This window comes from Penaeus vannamei, chromosome 28 (assembly GCF_042767895.1).
Source record: "Penaeus vannamei isolate JL-2024 chromosome 28, ASM4276789v1, whole genome shotgun sequence".
Lineage (NCBI taxonomy): Eukaryota > Metazoa > Arthropoda > Malacostraca > Decapoda > Penaeidae > Penaeus > Penaeus vannamei.
Window position 1 is genome coordinate 22,749,193 of NC_091576.1, and position 10,000 is coordinate 22,759,192.

Consider the following 10,000-nt stretch of genomic DNA (forward strand, 5'->3'; position numbering starts at 1 on the left):
TATATATATATATATATATATATATATATATATATATATATAACAATACCATTACAATCACACGTCTTGATTAAATGATTACTAATAACCTATTGCTAAGTAATTAATTAACTGTATTAGAGATTGGGAGGAGAGGGAGGTTCGGAGGCAGAGAGATAGATAGATATAGAGATAGATTGATAGACTGACTGATTGATAGAGATAGAGAGGGAGTAGCAGATAAAACGATAGAGATAGATAGTTACATAGATAGATAGATAGAGAGAGATAGAAGAGAGAGAGAGAGAGAGAGAGAGAGAGAGAGAGAGAGAGAGAGAGAGAGAGAGAGAGAGAGAGAGAGAGAGAGAGAGAGAGAGAGAGAGAGAGAGAGAGGAAGATAGATAGATAGATAGTTGTAGTACAAAAAAATAACGACACAAATTCACAATCATTTGCTAGCCCCTATCCAGTTTAAACTTAAGCTTAGACAAAACACTCCACGGAGCTTAAATTCATATTCACACCTGCTATCTCTCTTCAATTCTTATTTATCATTTTAAAATATTTTTTGTCCAAACGATTAGTCAATCATCTTTTATTAAGCCTTCAGAATAAGTATTCATATAAAAGTCATTTATTAACAGGTATTAGAAGTTTTAATCTGAATTCTCTATTGCCTAATATTAATCGTTATCATCATTCTCAATGATATATTCCCATTATCATACTAATCAACCCGTCAAACCGATATGTTTATATCATATTTTATAATGAATTCACAACTACGGATGAAAATATAAATGTTTCATTAAGACACATGCCATTAAAAAAAGAAAAAAATCCTGGACTTGTGCCAATTATTTTCGTATAATCCTGAATTATGATAAAGCGCTTATCATTGTCATATTTTTTCGCTATCATGATCCTAATCGTTTTTACATTCATGGCATTATCAAAGCGTAAAAAAGGAGAGAAAATCATTGTAAAAAATGATCATTTTAACTTTCCTTATTAACATTTTCCTTATCGTACCTTACTTTTTAATTATTATTGTTATGATTGTTTTTTATCATATATTATTGACTTTATTGAGTGACTTTCATTATCATTATTATCATCGTCCTTATTATCATTATTATCATCGTCCTTATTATCATTACCATTATTATCCATATTATCATCATTATCAATGTTATTATTATTATTATATTTCTTATCATTACCATCATTATTATTGATATTACTGTCGATATTAGTGTTATCATCATTATCATTATCATAATATTATCATATGTTATTATACTTATCATTAATGTTATCATTATTATCATTGTTATTATTATCATTATCATAATTATTGTTATTATTATCATCATTATAATGATAATTAATATTAACATAATGATAATAATAATTGTTATAATTAGATATAAAGCGAACACTTCTTTGATAAGCATACATATCGCAGTCTATTGAAATGTTCTTTTTTCTTTCAATGTAAATCAAAGGAACTTATTGTTTATCTCCTCTTCTGTCATCTTCATTTTCTTCTGTTGATTATGATGAAATATTTCTGATTAATTTAATTTCATCGGTTCGCGTTTGTGATTAAAGTTTGTAATTAAAAGGGAATCGGAGAAGATTAAGAGATTGTGAAGAATTTTTCTAATTCGCAGTCAATTAATTGCCAAATGAATTTATTCTATTAAAATAAACACGAGGTTCATTTCTCGAATAAATGTTATTGTTATTTGTGAATTTCTCTCTCCCTCTCCATCTTTTTTTTCCTTCCTCCTTTCTTTTATCATTTACTTCTTTTTCTCCTTCTCATTTTCTTTCTCCGTTTCTTCTCTTTTTCTCTCTCTCCCTCTCGCTCTCTCAACTTCTCGCTTTCTTTCATAGTCACCTCTTCCTCTTTCTCTCTCCTTTTCTCTTACTTTCTCCCCTCCCTCTCTCTTTTCTTTCTCACTCACTGTCTCTCTCTCTCTCTCTCTCTCACACACACACACACACACACACACACACACACACACACACACACATATATATATATATATATATATATATATATATATATATATATATATATATAATCTCTATCTCACTCACTCTCTCTCTCTTTATCTCACTCTCTCTCTCTTTCTCCCTCTTCATTTCACTCACTCGCTCACTCTCTGTCTCTCTCTTTCTCCCCCCCCCTCTCTCTCTGCCTCTCTTTTCTCTCTCTCTCTCTCAATCTCTCTCTCTCTCTCTCTCTCTCGCACGCGCTTGTCCCCGCGAGCAGCCTCGTTGTCGGTACTGCGCGGCCGCTCACATGAGCAGGGAGTGCACCGAAAAAATCGCACAGGGTAATCAACTCCCCAGAAAATGTGTCAGTTGCAGACTTGACCATAATGCAAACTCTCCATTATGTGCATATTATTCGAACGATAGAAAAAAAACAAATTGCTGAAGAAGCAGCAGGCTGTTCTGTCCCCTCGCAACGCCATCCCATTTCCTCGTCTGAAGGATGAGGCAGAATTCCCGCAGCTTGGGAAAATAAATTTGGCGAGGTATGCTGAACGAAAACAGTCGGTCTCTCTAGCCTTACTATCGGCATCAGCTCCTACTTCAGCTTCAGCCCCTACAGTGCCAGTTGTAGCTCCTGCTTCAGCGACAGCTTCGAGATCTGCTTCGGCCCCTTCAGTGCCAGTTTCAGCTCCTGCTACTTCGGCTTCGACAGAACCTGCTTCGGTATTGACATCGCTTTCGACATCTACAACACACGTTTAAGCACATGCAACAGTGCTGACTTCTGTACCTGATTCAGTGTCAGCGCCGACCCCTACACCACAGGGAAGACAGGACCTACTGCAAATGTTGATGCAGAAGATAGAACAGATGATGCTCATGATGCAGCAACGATTTGCTCATTAACTACAGTTCCAGGAAAAAAAATCAGTTCTCTTTGGACAACGGTTGACCCCTCTACAACCTGTAGCAGAACTTGAAAATCTGCTGACAACTGATGACTTTGAGTGCACCACAAGGCAACATTAAGAATTAAGGAAACACTGTTCATTTTCGTAAATACATGTTTTTTTTCAGTTATTAGATAGTTAACCAATAAGGCGAGCATTAAGGTGCAGCCCTTCAGGCATGTATATTCAATGTTTGTCTTCGGCCCTTAAGTCAATATAAGTTCAGCCATATTGGGTAGATGGTCGGACATCTTTCCTTGGCTTTTTTACAGGGCATGTAAGCTGCTCTGTGAATATGTATTTTTTTTCAAATCAAATAAAATCTTTCATATATATATGCACGCATCTCTCTCTCTCTCTCTCTGTATCTCTGCCTCCCCCGTCTCTCTGTCTCTGTATCTTTCTTTCTCCCACCCTCCCTCCCTCCCCCCTCTAAGAGAGAAAGAGATGGATAGGTAATGGATAAACAGATGGAGAGAAAGAGAGATAGATAGATAGACAGAGATAGATAAACAGAATGAGAAACGAGGAAAAAGAGAGAGAGAGAGTGTAAGGCATTCACAAAGCGGCTGTGGATAAAGCCCGTGGTGTTTTTCTCAAGTTTTATTCTTCAGCCGGCAAGAAAGGGACACGGAGAGAGGGCACGATCGGCGGAGGTCAGCCAAGGATGTTGCCGGCGTCGTGTCCTGGAGCGACCTGCTTGTTCCGTCGTGTCCTGGACGTGCGTCGGGTCGGCTTGGGTCGATGCCCTCGGTCGTCTTCTGCGTCGGTAGCCTCGCCCAGGTCAGGTCAACTTAGCGCGTCGTGGATCGTGCTGTCCTCCGCGATTCGAGGCTAAAAATGTTCTTATTAATTCTGCACGAATATACTTCCGACAGAGAGAGAGAGAGAGAGAGAGAGAGAGAAGGAGAGAGAGACAGTGACAGAGACAGAGACAGAGAGAGAGAGAGAGAGAGACAGAGAGAGAGAGAGAGGAGAGAGGGAGAGAGGAGAGAGTGAGAGAGAAAGAGAGAGAGAGAGATGATGATAAGATGTTCTTATTAATTTTACACGAATATTCTTCTGACAAAGGGAGAGAGAGAGAGAGAGAGGGAGAGACAAAGAGAAAGAGAAAGAGAAAGACAAAGAGAAAGAGAAAGAGAAAGAGAAAGAGAGAAAAGTTGTTCTTATTATCCTTCTGCCCTGCCTTCTTTGCACAGTGTGGATCTTGAAATTGCAAACGTTTGTGTTGATTTAGTGTAGTATAATCAGCCGTTGTTTATTGGTAATAATTGGGTTTATAATTTAGTAGTTTGTGTGATGTTGGAAAAGCGGTGATGCTGTGATGAATTTGGTGATGATGGTGATGATGGCGGTGGTGATGATGATGGCGATGAATTTGGTAAAATGATGGTGGTGATAATGATGGTGATGATGGCGGTGAATTTGGTGAAGATGATGGTGGTGATGAATTTGGTGATGATGATGGTGATGAATTTGGTGATGAATTTGGTGATGATGATGGTGATGATGGTGGTGGTGGTGGTGGTGGTGATGATGGCGATGAATTTGGTGAAAATGATGGTCGTGATAATGATGGTGATGATGGCGATGAATTTGGTGAAAATGATGGTGGTGATAATGATGGTGATGATGGCGATGAATTTGGTGAAAATGATGGTGGTGATAATGATGGTGATGATGGCGATGAATTTGGTGAAAATGATGGTGGTGATGAATTTGGTGATAATGATGGTGATGATGGTGGTGGTGATGATGGCGATGAATTTGGTGATAATGATGGTGGTGATAATGATGGTGATGATGGCGGTGATGATGATGATGGCGATGAATTTGGTGAAAATGATGGTGGTGATAATGATGGTGATGATGGCGATGAATTTGGTGAAAATGATGGTGGTGATAATGATGGTGATGATGGCGGTGATGATGATGATGGCGATGAATTTGGTGAAAATGATGGTGGTGATAATGATGGTGATGATGGCGATGAATTTGGTGAAAATGATGGTGGTGGTGATGATTCTGATGATGATGGTGATGATGCTGATAATGATAATGACGATAATGATGATAATGATAACGATAGTATCAATAGTAATACTAATAACGACATTAATGATGATGATGATAATGATAATGAGGATAATAAGAATGATGATAATAATAACAATGATAATTACAATGATAGTGATGATGGTAATGATAATAACTATGATAATGATAATGACAATGAGGATAATAATAACGACATTGATGATAATATTAACACTAATGATAACAATGCTAATACTAATAACAATATTGATCACAGAAATGACAACAAGGATGATGACGATGATGATAACAATATCAGTGATAATAACGGTAATAATCATAACAATAGTAATGATAATGATAATAATGATGATACAATAACGATAACAATGATAAAATCAAGAACATTAGCAGTGATGTTCGTGATAATGATAACAATGACAATAATGATGATGATATTAGAGATGATAATAACGATAATGATGATGATAACAATGATATTGGCGATAATGATAAAATGAATGATAATGATAACACCATCGTTAGTGATAACAACAAAAATGATAATACTAACAACGATTTTAGTGATAGTGATAATGATAATAATGATAGAGTCATACTAGCAATAATGATCATTATAATAATGTAGATAGTTACAGTATTAACAATAATGGGAATGATAACGATAATGTTAATGACGATAAAAGCAATAATGGTACTGAATATATTGCAACAAACATAAGAAAAGTAAATAAGAGGTAATTTCACAATGCATTTCTAATGAACATTCGTATATCATATCATAACACCAATTACAGTACTTCATTACAAATGCATATTCATAAACGTAGAAAAGCATTTCCTTTCTAAAGCACCACGAACCTTCATTATACATCTCACATTACTTTCACTTCACTTCACTTCACTTCATTTTTCACTTCTCTACTTCTTTACTTCGCTTCCCTTTCCTTCACTTCTTTACTTCGCTTCTCTTCACTTCTCCTCACTTCACTTCGCTTCTCCACTTCACTTTGCTTCTCCACTTCACTTTGCTTCTCCACTTCACTTCGCTTCTCCACTTCACTTTGCTTCTCCACTTCACTTTGCTTCTCCACTTCACTTCGCTTCTCCACTTCACTTTGCTTCTCCACTTCACTTTGCTTCTCCACTTCACTTTGCTTCTCCACTTCACTTCGCTTCTCCACTTCACTTTGCTTCTCCACTTCACTTTGCTTCTCCACTTCACTTTGCTTCTCCACTTCACTTTGCTTCTCCACTTCACTTTGCTTCTCCACTTCACTTTGCTTCTCCACTTCACTTTGCTTCTCCACTTCACTTCGCTTCTCCACTTCACTTTGCTTCTCCACTTCACTTTGCTTCTCCACTTCACTTTGCTTCTCCACTTCACTTCGCTTCTCCACTTCACTTTGCTTCTCCACTTCACTTTGCTTCTCCACTTCACTTTGCTTCTCCACTTCACTTTGCTTCTCCACTTCACTTCGCTTCTCCACTTCACTTTGCTTCTCCACTTCACTTTGCTTCTCCACTTCACTTTGCTTCTCCACTTCACTTTGCTTCTCCACTTCACTTCGCTTCTCCACTTCACTTTGCTTCTCCACTTCACTTTGCTTCTCCACTTCACTTCGCTTCTCCACTTCACTTTGCTTCTCCACTTCACTTTGCTTCTCCACTTCACTTTGCTTCTCCACTTCACTTTGCTTCTCCACTTCACTTCGCTTCTCCACTTCACTTTGCTTCTCCACTTCACTTTGCTTCTCCACTTCACTTCGCTTCTCCACTTCACTTTGCTTCTCCACTTCACTTTGCTTCTCCACTTCACTTCGCTTCTCCACTTCACTTTGCTTCTCCACTTCACTTTGCTTCTCCACTTCACTTTGCTTCTCCACTTCACTTTGCTTCTCCACTTCACTTTGCTTCTCCACTTCACTTTGCTTCTCCACTTCACTTCGCTTCTCCACTTCACTTTGCTTCTCCACTTCACTTTGCTTCTCCACTTCACTTTGCTTCTCCACTTCACTTTGCTTCTCCACTTCACTTTGCTTCTCCACTTCACTTTGCTTCTCCACTTCACTTTGCTTCTCCACTTCACTTCGCTTCTCCACTTCACTTTGCTTCTCCACTTCACTTTGCTTCTCCACTTCACTTTGCTTCTCCACTTCACTTTGCTTCTCCACTTCACTTCGCTTCTCCACTTCACTTCGCTTCTCCACTTCACTTTGCTTCTCCACTTCACTTCGCTTCTCCACTTCACTTTGCTTCTCCACTTCACTTCGCTTCTCCACTTCACTTTGCTTCTCCACTTCACTTTGCTTCTCCACTTCACTTTGCTTCTCCACTTCACTTCGCTTCTCCACTTCACTTTGCTTCTCCACTTCACTTCGCTTCTCCACTTCACTTTGCTTCTCCACTTCACTTTGCTTCTCCACTTCACTTTGCTTCTCCACTTCACTTCGCTTCTCCACTTCACTTTGCTTCTCCACTTCACTTTGCTTCTCCACTTCACTTTGCTTCTCCACTTCACTTTGCTTCTCCACTTCACTTCACTTCGCCACTTCTTTACTTCGCTTCCCTTCCCTTCACTTCTTTACTTCGCTTCGCTTCCCTTCACTTCTTTACTTCGCTTCCCTTCCCTTCACTTCTTTACTTCGCTTCGCTTCCCTTCACTTCTTTACTTCGCTTCGCTTCTTCACTTCACTTCACTTTGCTTCTTCACTTCACTTTACTTCTCTTCGCTTCGCTTCTTCACTTCAACTTCACTTCACTACTTCTAGATAAGCTTGAGTGATCCCGGAAGGTACCATCAAAGTTAGTGTTAATGCCAAGGAAAAGTTTTTTTTATGGAATTTTAAAGACATTCTAATTCCGTTTCAGAGTTTGGGGTCTTGTTGCTCCACGTGCTAGGAAGGGGGGGAGGGGGAGAGGGAGGGGGAAGAAGGGGGGGGGGAGAAGGGGAGGGGGAGAAGGAGGGGGAATAAGGGGAGGTAGAGGGGTGAAGGGGGGGGGGAAGAGGGAGGGGAAGAGGGGGGAAAGGGCAAGGAGGGGAGGGGGGAAGAAGGGGGGAAGGGGGGAAGGGGGGGAAGAGGGAGGGGGAAGAGGGGGGAAGGAGGGGGGGGAGAGGGAGGGGAAAGAAGGGGGGAAGAGGGAGGGGAAAGAAGGGGGAGAAGATGGGGCGGAGGAGAAAAGAGGGGGGAAGGGGGGGAAGAGGGAGGGGAAAGAAGGGGGGAAGGGGGGAGAGGGAGGGAGAAGAAGGGGGAGAAGAAGGGGGGGAAGAGGGAGGGGGAAAAAGGGGGAGGGGAAGAGGGGTGAGGGGGGAAGAGGGGGGGAAGAAGGGGGGGAAGAGAGGGGAAAGAGGGGGGAACGGGCAAGGTGGGGAGGGGGGAAGAGGGGGGAAAGGGGGAAGGGAGGGGGTGCGAGGTCAAAGGGCTCATGAGGGTTCATGAGGTTTAAAAAATAAAAGATTCTAAAGATGATAGACGTATTAATGTTGCCAATGAGGAGATATGTGATAGATAGACCTTTATCTATTTTATGAAATTGATGTTTTATTTCATTCGAAGCTAAAGCGGGGTAACGAAAAAAAAGAAAAAAATGTAACATCCATATTTTAGAATTCGAACCAATTTGCATGCTAGATATTCATAAAAGTTTTAATAACCGAAATATGAAACAGTTAGGTTGCAATCTATGGGAGATTCTGCGCGTGTGTATGTGTGCGCGAGTTTGTGTATATGTGGGTGTGTGTACAAACCCATGCACACACATAATCACACACACACACACACACATACACAAACAAACACACGCATTTAAACACACACACACACAATCATACATACACAGACACACACACGCAATCACACAGACACACACACGCAATCACACAGACACAAACAAACAAATAAAAACACAAACAAACAAACAACAAACACAAACAAGCAAACAAACACAACATTCATTCGTTCAATACGTAATTCTGTATCCAGCTTGTACATAAACACTGAAAAGGGAACCAGTACTTGTACAAACAAATGTTCTCTTCGTGAACATGGCTCGATATAAGATGAAAAATAAACAAGGGAGTTACTGGCGAAGGTGTAATAAGATAGAGCAAGTAGATCGAAGGACGAGAGACAAGGAAGAGAGAAAGAAGAATAGAGAGATAGCGAGAGAGAGAGGAAGATGGATGGGTAGATAGCAAGAAAGAGAGAAAGATGAATAGAGGGAAAGCAATAAAGATGAATAGAGAGATAGCGAGAGAGAAAGGTAGATAGCAAGAAAGAGAGGAAGATGAATAGAGGGAAAGCAAGAAAGATGAATAGAGGGAAAGCAAGAAAGATGAATAGAGAGATAGCGAGAGAGAAAGGTAGATAGTAAGAAAGAGAGGAAGATGAATAGAGGGAAAGCAAGAAAGATGAATTGAGAGATAGCGAGAGAGAAAGGTAGATAGCAAGAAAGAGAGGAAGATGAATAGAGGCAAAGCAAGAAAGATGAATAGAGAGATAGCGAGAGAGAAAGGTAGATGGCAAGGAAGAGAGGAAGATGAATAGAGGGAAAGCAAGAAAGATGAATAGAGAGATAGCGAGAGAGAAAAGTAGATAGCAAGAAAGAGAGGAAGATGAATAGAGGGAAAGCAAGAAAGATGAATAGAGAGATAGCGAGAGAGAAAGGTAGATAGTAAGAAAGAGAGGAAGATGAATAGAGGGAAAGCAAGAAAGATGAATAGAGAGATAGTAAGAGAGAAAGGAAGATAGCAAGAAAGAGAGGAAGATGAATAGAGGGAAAGCAAGAAAGATGAATAGAGAGATAGTAAGAGAGAAAGGAAGATGCATAGAGAGATAGCAAGAGAGAAAGGAAGATGGATGGGTAGATGGCAAGAAAGAGAGGAAGATGAATAGAGAGATAGCAAGAAACAGAGAAAGATGAATAGAGGGCAAGCAAGAAAGATGAATAGAGAGATAGTAAGAGAGAAAGAAAGATGTATAGAGAGATAGCAAGAGAGAAAG